This window comes from Sapajus apella, unplaced genomic scaffold (genome assembly GCF_009761245.1).
Source record: "Sapajus apella isolate SASKATOON/1434 unplaced genomic scaffold, GSC_monkey_1.0 scaffold88, whole genome shotgun sequence".
Lineage (NCBI taxonomy): Eukaryota > Metazoa > Chordata > Mammalia > Primates > Cebidae > Sapajus > Sapajus apella.
Genome location: NW_022437028.1, coordinates 2,353,805 through 2,366,994, shown reverse-complemented (window position 1 = coordinate 2,366,994; position 13,190 = coordinate 2,353,805).

The following is a 13,190-nucleotide window of genomic DNA, read 5'->3' as shown; positions in this document are numbered from 1 at the left end:
GTGTGTGTGTGTGTGTGTGTGTGTGTGTGTGTGTGTGTGTGTGTGTGAATGGCTTCCCTCCTGAAATAGACAGGGGTAGGGGTACCATCCAGACAGGACTTTGGTCCCGTCTTATAGTGATGGAAAAAAGAACATTGAAATAACAACAGCTTCCTTTTAATGAGCAGGGAGGCTCCGCCTTGTATTTGCTTAGGGTGTCTATGCCTTATCTCACCTAACCTTCCCATGAACTTAGTAAGGCAGGTACCAACAGGATCCCAAAGTCACAGAGAAATCAAGTGACTTACCCAGTTGACAAAAGGATCTCAAGAGTAACCTTCAGTTTCTTTCTTATTCCCCAAGTTTCCCCTCTTTTCCTTGTTTTGAATTCTCCAGCACCCAGGGAGGCCAGCCAGAGACTGACAAGGGCACTTAGGGAGTGGAAATGAAAAACAAAGGCACCTGCAGAGCCAATTAGTGAGTTGAAATTCAACTCCCAAACCTAAGGGTTGGTTCCTTGAGCTACAGCAGAGAGCTTTGATCACAGTTACTAACTCATGAACAGCACGGACTGACCTCGGTTCCCTGCAAGGAAAGGTAAACATTCCTGTGGAAATGCAAACATTATCACTAATGGTCTAAAATGGCCCGTAATGGAGGCATAATTCTTTTGGAAACAAGCCCCCCACCGAGGTAAAGGCGGTGGTATTGTTGTTACCCTCTCTGGGGATGATCTTTCCAATTCCAGCCAGCGGCTTTTCTCTAGTACTGACTGCACTCGCAGGGGAGATGAAGAATGAAGTACTAATTTCCCAACCCCAAAATCTGCCTTGATCTGCTTGAAAAGTCAGCACCTCCTCTACTTGGGAGGTGAGTGTCACTCAGTATAGTTCTCCTCTGAAAAGGAGGTGGGTAGGTGAAGTTGAGAAGGTATAATTACAGGTGGATCCGGAACATCTCAGACCCTGATACCAGGCGAGGCTTTCTCTGCCATGTGCACCCATGAAAGAACCTTCCCCGACACCATTATCAAAACAGCTGTCAGGAAGGCACCCCTGTTATTAAATGTCGCTGTGCACGTCTGCACGGGAGACATAATCACAGGTGGTCGACCTGGAGGGGAAGCTGTTCAAAGGGAGGAAAGAAAGAAAACACAAGAATGAGCGGCCTAAACACACATAAATGAGGTGTAAAAATTCAATTAGAGCTGTAGGAACAGAGAGACTAAATGGGAAAGTCAGGAATGGGGAGGTGCTCTGAAGGTTTCTTTAGTGCTTTGGTGAATTGATCTGTTTGTTTATTCAACAAACAAAATTGAATTGATTTGTTTGTTGTTTCTTAGATTTTTGTTGTTGTGGGTTTTTGTTTGTTTGTTTTGAGATGGAGTTTCACTCTTTCGCCCAGGCTGGAGTGCTGCAGTGGAGGGATTTTAGCTCACGGCAATCTCTGCCTCCCGGGTTTAAGTGATTCTCCTGCCTCAGCCTCCCGAGTAGCTGGGATTACAGACACCCACCACCATGCCTGGCTAGTTTTTGTATTTTTAGTAGACATGGCGTTTTATCATGTTGGCCAGGCTGGTCTCAAACGCCTGACCTCAAGTGATCCACCCACCTTGGCCTCCCAAAATGCTGGGATTACAGGCGTGAGCCATTGCGCCAGGCCCCTTTTTGTTTTTCAATCCATGGAGGAGAGGGAGAGGTTCTAGAAAGGTGACAAACAGGTGACAAATGGGTGACAAAAGGTGATAAACGAGTGACAACTGCAGTCCTGGCATGGCTGTGTCCCCCCAGCCCACCCACCGCTTCCTTCAATGAAATAACAGAGGCCTGGATCAATAAACTAGAAAGCTATTGGCGGTGTGTCTGACCTGGACTTTGTCGGGTCACCAAAAACACAAATGAAGATCAAAGACTGCTCAGCAGGCACTGCTGAGTGAGGGGAAGGGGTAGGTCGGCCTCCCAAGATTCAGGCACAAGGAAATTAAGTAGGATTTGTTAAACCCAGAGTCATCCCCATGATGGGCCAGTGAACTAAAGACAATCGCTAGGTGTATGAGTATCAGTCATCCATTAATACTTGGAGCTGTGGCTAGCAAACCCAGGTGCACATTAGAATCACTGGAGGGAGGTGGTGGTTTCAAAAGAATTCAATGAGCTATGCATATTGGCTCTTGCCTGTAATCCCAGTGCCTCAGGAGGCCAAGGCAGGAGGATCTCTTGAGGCCAGGAGTTCAAGACTAGCCTGAGCAATATAATAAGACCCTGTCTTTACAAACAACAACCACCAAAAAAAAACCCCGCAGTTCAATGCTAGGTCTCATTCCAGGACAGTTAAAGTAGAATTTCTGGGAGTAGGGGTCAAGCAGCCCCTTGTCTTTTTTTTTTTTTTTTAAAGAGACAGGGTCTTGCTCTGTCATCCAGGCTGGAGTGCAGTGGTACAAGCATAGCTCATTGCAGCCTTCAACTCCTGGGCTCAAGCCTCTTACCTTAGCCTCCTGCATAGCTGGGACGGCAGGTGTGTACCACCATACCTGGCTAATTTTAAAAAGCTTTTTGTGTGTAGAGACATTATCTTGCTATGTTACCCAGGCTGGTCTCAAACTCCTGGGCTTAAGTGAGCCTCTTGCCTCAGCCTCCAAAAGTGCTAGAATTACAGGCATGAGCTGTCTCACCTGGCCCTCATGTCTCCTCCCTCCCTCCCTCCCTCCCTCCCTCCCTTCTTCCCTCCCTACCTCTTTCTTTCTTCCTTCCTTCCTTCCTTCCTTCTTTCTTTTTTTCTTTTCTTTTCTTTTCTTTTCTTTTCTTTTCTTTTCTTTTCTTTTCTTTCTTTTCTTTCTATGGAATCTTGCTCTGTCACCCAGGCTGGAGTGCAGTGGCGTGGTCTCAGCTCACTGCAACCTCCACCTCCTGGGTTCCAGTGATTCTCCTGCTCAGCCTCCTGAGTAGTTGGGACTACAGGCGTGCTAATTTTTGTGTTTTTAGAAGAGATGGGGTTTCACCATGTTAGCCAGGATGGTCTCGATCTTTTGACCTTGTGATCCATCTGCCTCGGCCTCCCAAAGTGCTGGTATTACAGGCATGAGCCATCACACCCAGCCTTGGCCCCCCATGTCTTTTAAAGCTCCCCAAGATGATTCTAACCTCCAGTCATGATGGAATTGCCACCTGGAAGGAAGCAGGGCTTGTACCCTATCTCCCGGGAATACCCACCCACACCTAATCTAAATCCTCCCAATCTCAAAGGCGCAGCTCACATGTCACACCTAAAAAACAACCACTGCTGAGCCCTTAGAAGGTGCAAGATAATGAGCTACACGCTCTCAAAGACACAAATAAGAACAAGACAGTCTCTGCCCAGACAGTTTATAAATGCAGGGAGGGAGAAAGCAAGTGTCTCGTACAGAGGGAGAGCTCAATAAATATTTATGAAACAAAAGAATGAATGAATAAATAAGCGAATGACTTTACAATAATAACAGCAAATTAAATACACAAAAACAGAGAAGCAACTACTATGCACAGAGGAAGAGATGATCTATGGGGCAGGGGCTGAGGGAGACGGTGAAGGTGGTAGCATTGGAATTGGGCATTGAAGGATAGGTAGTAATAACATGTAACATTTGTTCAGAGCTTTAAAGCTGACAAGTGTTTTACATGCATTAGCCCATTTAGTGCCTTTCTATAGTGATTGAGGTTGGCATTGGTTGGTATTTTAGTACCTACTTTAGAAATGAGGAGACGTTGAATGAGTTAACCAAGATCATGTAATTGGTGAGGACGGGAGCCCAGGTCCGGAATCTGGAGTCCACTGCCCCTCCATAACATCGATGTAGACTCGGGTAGTTTTTTGGGGGGAACGACATTACAAGCCAAGAAAACAGCGTAAGAGAGACGTGGATGTGTCGTTTTGAGTGTGTGGTTTATACATGGAAGGGTGATTTTTTTTTTAAGAAGCCTTCCTTTTAGGAAGATAATTGTGAATGCCAAGAAGGGCTGACTGGCATAGAAATGAATGAAACCATGTCCTTTACAACAACATGGATGGAGCTGGAGGCCATTATCCCAACAGAAAGCTGATCTCACTTATAAGTGGGAGGTGAACATTTGGTACACGTGGACAGAAAGATGGAAAATAATAGATACTGGTGATTCCCAAAGTGGTCAGGGAGGGAGAGGGTGGAAAACTACCTTTGGGGAACAATGTTCAATACTTAGGTGACACATTTACTAGAAGCCTAATCCTTACCGTTATGCAATATACTCATATAATAGACATGCACATATACCCCCTGAATCTAAATTTTTTTTAAAAAGAAGGGGTCAAGTGCAGTGGCTCATGTTTGCAATCCCAGCACTTTGAGAGGCCGAGGCAGGAGGAAGGCTTGAAGCTACAAGTTTGAGATCAGCCTGGGCAGCACAGCAAGATCTTGTCTCTACAAAAATAAAAATAAAAATTAGCCAGGTGTGGTGGCATGCACCTGTCGTCCCAGCTACTAGGGAGGCTGAGGTGAGGATTGCTTGAGCCCAGGTTACAGTGAGCTATGATTCCCCCACTTCACTCCAGCCTGGGTGACAGAGCATGGACCCTGTCTCTAAAAGATTAAAAAAAAAAAAAGCTGGCTGGGAGAGCTGAGATGTTGGTAAAAGTTTCCCCAGAGACCCCTGAATCCCCAAAATCATCGTTAACGTTTCTCTTGAGACTTGTCATGCCCAGGCATCCTTGTTGGATGAATCTGTCTCAACTCTCCTCCTATATGATAAACTTCTTGGCCAGTCACTGGCCACATCTATATTTAAATTGCTCTAAAACCCAGCCTGGGTGATGTAGGTTTTGTGGATTCTGTAGTTTATACAATTTGAAAAGCCTTCTTTAAGAAAAATAATCTAAAATTATAAACATCAGATTCAATACAAAGTGAATATTTATTTAGAATAAAGGAAGAGCACACTGCCAGTTAAAATTAAAACAGACAAATATAACAAAACCAGGAAAAGAACAGATATGTTTATTTCTTAACCACTTGACACCCCTTTGTAATACATTTTTAACCTCCGATTTTTTTGGCCACATAAACCTTGATTGCCTTTTGAACTGATTTTTAAATTTGTAATATCATTTTTGATAGCGTGGTTGACTAAAACTAGTTTTGGATTATTGAGGGTTTGCAAATGCTTATTTGAGCATCATAACTTGTTAATAAAGATGTTATGTTTATAAAGCTATTTTCTTTGATAGCTGTAAGATTTGGAGACATTTCTTGCACAGGGACAAATCTCAAATACTCTGTCTTCATGACTCTGACAGATAGGAAAAAAGGAAAATCACACATCATTCAGCACAACACTTCTGACATGAGATGTGTAGGATATGGAGGGGCGTGTTTCTCCCACACACCAACCAAGCAATTCTCCAACAGACACCAACTGGATGTCCTATAATTCAATTCAATCCTCACACTATCTATCTGGAGATAGCATCAGATCCTACAGGTTAAAGACTCGGTCCAAAGACTGTCCCCCACTTCAGATGCCAATCACAAGCCCTAGGCTGTGAATTGTGCTTCTGACCAACTGACTACACATCAGGGGTTCTCACCACCCCCTCCTTGGGTTCGATTAATTTGCCAGAACAGCTCACAGAACTCAGGGAAATGCTTATGTTCACCTATTTATTGCAAAGAATATTATAGAGGATAGAGATGCACAGCTAGATGGGACACTGGCATGAGGCCAGGCATGTGGGAAGGGATGGGAGCTTCTGCACTCTCTCTGGGCTCACCACCCTCCAGGAACCTCAATGTGTTCAGTTATCCAGAAGCCCCCTGAAGCCTGTCCTTTTAGGTTTTCATGGAGGCTTCATTACATAGGCATGATAGATTACATCACTGGCCACTGATGATCAACTCAACCGTCAACTCCTCTCCCCTGTCTGGAGAACAGAGTTGGGCTGAAAGTTCCAACCCTCTAAACACATGATTGTTTCTCCTGGCAACCAGCCCTACCCTGAGGCTGTGCAGGAACCGGCAGCCACAGTCATCTTATTAGCCATGAAAAAGACACATCACAGCCGGGTGCAGTGGCTCACGCCTGTAATCTCAGCATTCTGGGAGGCTAAGACAGGTGGATCATCTGAGGTCAGGCATTCAAGACTAGCCTGGTCAACATGGTGAAACCCCATCTCTGCTAAACATACAAAACAATTAGCCGAGTGTGGTGGTGGGTACCTTTAGTCTCAGCTACTCAGGAGGCTGAGGCAGGAGAATTGCTTGAATCCAGGAGACGGAGGTTGTAGTGAGCTGAGATGGCACCATTGCACTCCAGCCCGGGCAACAAGAGCGAATCTTTGTCTAAAAAAAAGACATGTCAGTTTGGAGATTACAAAGGCTTTCAGGAGCCACGTGTGGGGAGATGGGGGAATATAATATGTACGTCTTATTATAAATCACAATTTTATAATGACCCTCATTTACCAATGCGTCATAGATGTTCTCACTGCAGTGGTAGTGTATCTTTCATGTTATCTTTTTTTCTTTTTTAAGATGGGGTCTTGCTGTGTCACCCAGGCTGGAGTGCAGTGGAGTGATCTTGGCTCACTGTAACCTCTGCCTCCTGGGTTCAAGCGACTCTCCTGCCTCAGCCTCCTGAGTAGGTGGGACTACCGGTGAGCACCAACACACCGGCTAATTTTTTATGTTTCTAGTACAGACAGGGTTTCACCATGTTGGCCAAGCTGGTCTCAAACTCCTGACCTCAAGTGATCCCCCTGCCTTGGGCCTCCCAAAGTGCTAGGATTACAGGCATGAGCCACCGCACCCAGCCACCTGCCAAAGGAAAACCTTGAGTTCCTTCAAGGGAAATTCTAGGCACTTAGTCAGCTCTGAGAGGTAAATGAGCAACTTGATAAACAAGAAGGTAATAGTGGCTTAAAATGACAGCCAAGGAAGTTAGAGTGAAGAGATGCTTGGTTCCCTATAGAAACTAAAGATAACATCTTCACATATGACCCCGAGTTGCTTTTCAGAAACCCTGACCCTCACCAAATAAATCTGTTGACACAGAGACCTCAGATAAGGGGAAGCTGAAAACTGAACCCTGACCCTCGTTGTTTGTTCTAAATTTCTTCCTGTGGGACCTGGGGGAAGCCATGCTCACAGGCCAGAGCTAACATTCTTTTCTACTGAACTCTCATTTTTAGACAAAGCTTTTCCTCCTTAACCAATCTCAAATCAGAAAACCTCTGAATCCACCTATGACCTATGTCCCCACATCTCCATTTTTAGATGTTCCATCTTTTTAGGTCAAACCAACGTAGAGCTTCCATGTACTGATTTACGGCTTTGCCTGTAACCTCTGCCTTCCCGTCTTTAAAAACCCTTACCTGCAAGCCAGCAGAGAGTGCAGGTCTTATGCATGAGCTGCCTGATTCTCCTTGCTTAGTGTTCTGCAATAACAGCTTCACTTTTTCTTCCTAAAAATCCCCGTATCAGTGTTTGGCTTTGCTATGTTGGGCAGGGGAACCCAAGCTCGGTTGAGTATCAGTGACAGTTATAAGGTATGCGAAGTTGAAAAGCTCCTCTTCAAAGTTTCCTTTCCTGTTAAAGAATAGCCACAAATGTTAGAAATAATAGTTTGTTTTAAACCCTTTCTTCAAAGCCTTCTTGCTTTTTTGCTAGCAGTTCTTTGTTAAAAGCCCTATCCTTAACAAAGCAAGTAGCTGTTAGACATGCTTACAGGCACATAGTACATTCTACGTCCTTGTACTTTAACCTAAATATCTGTGCTAGACGTGCTCACAGGCATGTCCCAGCTCGCAGCCCATGCCCCTTCCTTATTTAGACTTCCTTTTCGTTCTCCATTGCTTTTACCTGTTCAGAAAAGTTTTAAGTTGTTAGCCAATCAAGTTTTAGTTTAGACTGTGATGTCTAGCTCCAACCCGTGGAGATCAGACACAGCAGTAAGGACGACCCCAAATGCATAAAAGATAAATATGTCTGCTTCTCCTTTGTTCGTTATACTCTCATGGTCAGATTGCTGGTGAAGGTACCCTTTCTGCAAGAAGTAAAGATTGCCTTGCTAAGAGATCCTTTGTCTCAGTGCTGAGGTTTCTTTGCAGCACTGAACATTTACATATAATATAATGTATTAGGTTTATGAATTTAGCAAAAACATATGACCATGCAAACACATTGCTGAGGCTCATCCAACACCTTGGGAGAAAAACTGAGGCAAGAAAGGGGTTTGAAGCTTCAGTTTCATCTGCTTCAATGTAGATCCATCTTTGAACACACTCCAGTGCTTTTGAGAGAATAAGTGCTGAATGAATGAATGAATGAATGAATGAACGAATGCCTGTTTCTCATAATGTGGAAGCCTAGGCTGGGAGCTGAGATTACAGAACACTCCAAACAAGGGACCTGCAGGAGCTCTCTCCCTGATATGCGCCCCAGGTTGGAGGGTCCAGCCCATAATTGAGCACAGTTTTCCAGGAGTGATCTGGCTCTGCAACGTGGGCAGAGTGCACCTGTTGCCTTGCTCATTCCAGACCACTTGCCTCTATTAATCCAAACTAAAATTGCTTTACTGGGCTTTTTTCCTTTCCTTCTGTTTTTGGCCAACTACCCTTGACATGGATGTATGCTGAGCTTGTAGTCAACTGAAACCTTTCAATGTTTCACACTTGCTAAACCAGTCCTCTCTCAGGTTGTAACTGAGCAATTTAAGGTACAAATGCATGGTCCCATATTGATTCCAATTAAATGCCACTTTTTTATGCTTAGCCCACCACTCTGACCTCATGAGATGGATTTCACTCTCCAGTGTGTCATCCAGCATGAAGATGATGGCTATCCTTTCTAGAACATCCAAGTCACTGATTCCAAGATATCAGATGTGGCTCTGAGTGGAGCCCTCAATCTCATCCCCTTGAACTGCCACTCTGGCCTGACATTAATCCATCCATCAATATCTTTTTAGCCCAGAGTTTTAATCTATTTTGAATCCACGTGGTTGTTATGCCATACAACCCAAATTTCAAACTTAGAAATCAAATGCCTTGGTAGAATCTATGTATGTTCCATAGTTCCACGATCAGGCAGTACAGATACTCCTTTAAAAAAATTAAATGGGCCAGGCACAGTGGCTCACATCTGTAATCCCAGCACTTTGGGAGGTGGAGGTGGGAGGATCACTTGAGGTCAGGAGTTTGACACCAGCCTGGCCAGCAAGGTGAGGCCCCATCTCTACTAAAACACAAAATTAGCCAGGTGTGGTGGTGTGTTCCCGTAATCCCAGCTGCCCTGGAGGCTGAGACAGGAGAATTACTTGAACTGGGGAGGCAGAGGCTAAAGTGAGCTGAGATTATGCCACTGCACTCCAGCCTGGGCAACAGAGAGAGACTCTATCTCAAAAAGAAAAAAATTAAATGCGGTTGGTAAGAAGATGCCTTTTTTCTTAGTGCATCTATTCTTTTTCCTGTTGACCATCACTTCTTTTCTTTTTTTACAAGCATATGATACTGGCTTAAAAGCATCTGATGTGGTTTGGCTCTGTGTCCCTGCACAAATCCCATGACCAATTGTAATCCTCAATGTTGAATAAGCAGCCTAGTGGGAGGGGATTAGATCATGGGCGTAGACTTCCCCTTGCTGTTCTCATGATACGAGTGAGTTCTCATGAGATCTGGTTGTTTAGAAGCCTGTAGCACCTCCCCCTTTACTCTCTTCCTCCTGCTCTGGCCATGTGAAAGATGTGCCGGCTTCCCTTCACCTTCCATTGTGATTAAGTTTCCTGAGGCCTCCCCAATCATTCTTCCTGTACAGCCTGTGGAACCATGAGCCAATTAAATCTGTTTTCTTTGTAAATTACTCATTCTCAGGTAGTTCTTTATAGCAGTGCAAGAACAGACTAGTGCATCTCACCAGCACATCTGACTCATGACTCTCTCCAGGAAGAACTCTTTGCAGTAGGTAAGAATACATCTTCCCATGTCTTTCGAAGTCAACAATTCCAGAATGCATTCATATTCAATTATTGTCATATTAATACTTTGAGGCTGTCCAGTTTACAAGGCTCCGTCTTATACAATCTCATTTAACAAAAAGCTACGAGGGAAAAAATATAAGAATTCTACTTTATAAGAAAGAGTAATGAACTCTAATTACTAATGCCCTGTTCAGCTCCAGGACATGTGACTCCAAAAGTCAGTGAAATTGTACTTCCCAATTGATCATTCTGAAATCCAGGTACATGATACCAAGATTCTAAAACCCTTCATCTCCATGTCAGTCTTCATTAGAGCAAGAAGAGAGTTCTACAAAACACTGATTTCCAAACTGCATGGGCAGCCTCCATTAGGACATAGAATGTATCTACACTGTCTTTTCCAAAAGACCAATATTTTGCATTCGAATAAGAGTATCAGATTGGAGACAGGATGAGGTGTTAAACAGGAAGCCAAGTTCAGAAAGTGGACAAGTTGCATGTTTTACAGTAGGGATAAAGCTCTTCAATCTAGAATTTGACTTCTTATTCACTACCTGGAGTTCCATGTAGATTATGAGAAGAATGAATTAAATAAATGCAGAGACCTGGAAAACGTGGACTTCTTCGGAAGTTAACAGCATAACCATTCCTGGCATGCTTCTCCTTCAAATGGGAAGGAAGCCAGATGGAGACAGAAAGCCTGGAGTTGCAGTTAGAAAAGAGGAATTTAAATCCCCAGCTCTGTCACTTAGCAGTGGCCACTTTGGGCAAACCATTTAGTTCCATTTGCTTGGCATACATCCTTTCTGTAAAACAGAAATCATTCCCTCCTTGCTGGACTTTTCTTGAGATGTCAGAGTGCCTGGCACCTAATCTAGGGGTTTTCAAACTTGGTCTCTGGACTGGCAGCATTGGCATCAACCTGGAACTGGTTAGAAATGCAGATTCTCAGGCCCTTTCCCAATTCTATTGAATCAGAAACTCTGGAGATGGGGCCCAAGAATCTATGTTTCAACAAGCTCTCCAGGGGATTCTGGTGTATGCTAACATTTGATGACCTGACTTAATGGAATATCAGTAAACATTTATTTATTTTATTTTATTTTAGATTTAGGGGGTACATGTGCAGGTTTCTTCCATGGGAATATTGCATGATGTTGAAGTTTGGGTTTTTGTTGATCCAATCACCCAAAGACTGAATATAGTACACAACAGGGAGTTTTTCAACCCCTTCCCTTCTCTCTCCCTCCCCTCTTTTGGAGCCTCCAGCATCTATCATTCCGATCTTTGTGTCCATATGTATCCAACGAATAGCTCTCACTTATAAATGACAAAAGGCAGCATTCGATTTTCTGTTTCTGTATTAATTCCTTTAGGATAATGGCCTTCAGCTGTATCTGTGTTGCTACAAAAGACACGATTTTATGCTTTTTTATGGCTGCATAATATTCTATGGTTTATATGTATTACATTTTCTTCATGTAATCCATTGTTGATGAGCACCTACTTTGGTTCTACGTATTTGCTATTGTGAGTATGGCTGTGAAGAACATACAGGTGCAGGTGTCTTTTGGTGTCTTTTGGGAGAATAATTTATTTTCCTTTGGGCATATACCCAGTCATGGGATTGCTGGGTCAAAGGGTACTTTTACTCCTTTGAGTAATCTCCAAACTGCTTTCCACAGGGGTTGAACTAATTTACATTCCCAACAACAGTGTATATGTGTTTTTTGTGTGTTTGTTTTGTTTTTCCTACACAACCTTGCTAATATCTGGTGGGGTTTTTTGACTTTTCATTAATAGCCATTCTTACTGATGTGAGGTGGTATCTCACTGTGGTTTTGATTTGCATTTCTCTAATGATTGATGATGTTGAGCATTTTTTCATGTTTGTTAGCCACTTGCATGTCTTCTTTTGAAAAGCGTCTGTTCATGTCCTTTGCCCCCTTTTTAATAGGGCTATCTGGGTTTTTTTTTTCTTGTTGATTTAAGTTTCTTATAGAATCAGAATATTAGTCTTTTGTCAGATGTATAGTTTGCAAATATTGCCTCCCATTCTCTTGGCTGTCTGTTCACTCTGTTGATAGTTTCTTGTGCTGCACAGAAGCTCTTTAGTTTAAGTAGGTCCCAGTTGTCAAGCTGTATTTTTGTCGCATTTGCTCTTGAGGTCAGCAAACAATTAGAGTCTGCAGATAAAGCACTGGATCACGCCTGTGGTCACTTTACCATGAGCACACAACTTGTGCTCTCTGTCCCTGGGGATATAGGACTCTCCAGTTAGACTCTTACAGGAAGACCTGTCAGAATGACCCACATTCAGAGGCTGCTATTACTAAGGGTACTAGTCGTTTACCTGGAAATGCATGAGCAGGGTCATACAAGCCCCCATCCAGGGAGCCGTGAAAGTAGCTGAATCAGCTCTGCATGGTTTGATTGTGCTGGGACCTTCTTCACCTCCACCAGCAATGTTGCAAAGCAGAACACACGCCGGTCAACCGCTTGTTCTATTACATATGGGCCCTACGAAAAGTATTCACTGTGCTGGGTCCCCAGCAGCCTACTTTCTGATATAGAGTGTGTCTGTCTAAATACTTTCCTCCCCACACCTGACCCTTTGAATCAAGGCAAAAAGTCAGGTAGAATAATTTGTTTTCCTTTCAGCATATACCCAACCATCCCATTGCCCAGATCTGAGGGATTTCCCAGGAGTTTTCCCAGGGTTTTTCAGGAACCCTGAAACCAGGAACGTTCCAGGCAAAACAAAACAGATGGCCAGGCTGGGCACAATGGGTCACGCCTATAATCCCAGCACTTTGGGAGGCCGAGGCCCGTGGATCACCTGAGGTCAGGAGTTCGAGACCAGCCTGGCCAACATGGTGAAACCAAATCTCTACTAAAAATACAAAAACTTAGCTGTGTGTGGTGGTGCATGCCTATAACTCCAACTACTCCGGAGGCTGAGGCAGGGGATTTGCTTGAACCCGGGAAGCGGAGGTTTGCAGTGAGCAAATGTGGAACCACTGTACTCCAGCCTGGGTAACAGTGAGACCCTGTCTCAAAAACCAGAACAAAACCAAAAAAAGTTGGCCAGGCTTTCATAAGATAGCGAGATAGTACACACTGCAGACAGGCTTCTTGAGAGATGTTTACCACGCTCATCCTTGAGAAGGAGCAGGGAACCCTCTTAGAAGCCTGCTGGGCCCCCCAAGCATGACAATAAAGGAAAATCCT